The following is a 1,318-nucleotide window of genomic DNA, read 5'->3' as shown; positions in this document are numbered from 1 at the left end:
AACAAATAGATAAAAAAAAAACTGCACTAGATTAGTTGCCGTGATGAGAAACTGAAGGCGTTTACATCCGAACAAATTGTATTGTATGGTCTATCTGCAGCCACGTCTAAATTTCACATGTCTATGAATTTAATTGTATTTACATGACAGTTCCTCCACACCGATATGTCTAATGTGCACTAAATATACATTGTATTATCAAGTAATCGAAGGACGATCAATTTTCTATTTACATCGATCACGATAATATTAAACAACCGTGCTTCCTACATACCATTTTATGTTTTCTTCCGTTACTGACAAACTTAATGTTCTATAAACCTCTGTTGTATTATAATTCAGTAATTCCGGATCTGAACAAGGCAAAGTTTCCGACGCATAGCGACGTCCGGCATCTACTCCCCTTCTCCCAAACACGGGAAAATAAGTCGTCCGTTTCACTTGCCTTTGCAATCACCTCCTCTCTGGCATTCCCAAGAGAGTCTCCAAGGAACAGAACATTCACATACCGTCGGTCTTACGGCAGATGACGCCGAATCACAGAATAATCCAAGGTTTTGATGAGAGCACACACACTTGTCACACGTTGGCCACCCAGGGAGGGCTCGCAGCCACTGCCTCCATCCTCTCTCCTCACGCCAGCGCTCACAACACCTGACAGCGGGAATTACCTGTGTTTTCCCCATTCTTTGCAGTGTCAAAGGAAAACCGGGATAAGTACTCACGCGGATTGCTAGGAATTTGGCTTTCACCTTAATTTGAGAGGTAACATTGTCGCAGACTTCATGGGGGTATAATGGTATGCATGATGTGAATCTATAAAGGCCGTTTTGTTCTTCCGAAATGAAATATTAGAATAAAGAAGTGAAGTATGTTGACTGAAATGTATAACATGAGCACACGATAAGCGTAAACAAAACGACAATTGTTGGAGCCAAAGGAATACTATATATAAATTTCACCTAACAATGGAATCGTTATTTTTAATCAGTTTGTGGAAGCTACATATACTTCCATCGCAAGTAATGCAGCGTTATTCAATGGAAAAATAAATAAATAATTTTACTGGATGATAAATGATAAACAATGGGTAACTTACCTATTTAATATCTATGCTGTATACTGCAATGGAGTCGAATTATTCAGTAAGCCTTCATAGCATTTTGAACCTATTGAAGATAGGGACTATTTACTAAATACACTAATTTTTTCTTTGTTTGCTTCCTATAATAATAATTGACAGAGAACGCCCTAACTCAAGGCCATAGTCGTAATGACAGAAAACGAACCTGTTTACTTTTTAAGGACAAACAAAAGT

General features: G+C 38.3%; 1 long non-coding RNA gene across 1 annotated transcript in view; it reads right to left on the bottom strand.

Annotated features, from left to right (window-relative positions):
• Window positions 1-638, bottom strand: part of LOC119588391 — a 30,079-nt gene extending 29,441 nt beyond the window's left edge. Inside the window, exon 1 of the long non-coding RNA XR_005230081.1 lies at window positions 510-638. This is a non-coding gene — a long non-coding RNA (uncharacterized LOC119588391). The remainder of the gene's footprint in view (window positions 1-509) is intronic.
• Between the last annotated feature and the right edge of the window lie 680 nt (window positions 639-1,318).

Source organism: Penaeus monodon, chromosome 23 (assembly GCF_015228065.2).
Source record: "Penaeus monodon isolate SGIC_2016 chromosome 23, NSTDA_Pmon_1, whole genome shotgun sequence".
Classification (NCBI taxonomy): domain Eukaryota; kingdom Metazoa; phylum Arthropoda; class Malacostraca; order Decapoda; family Penaeidae; genus Penaeus; species Penaeus monodon.
This window is presented reverse-complemented; position numbering and strand designations above follow the sequence as displayed.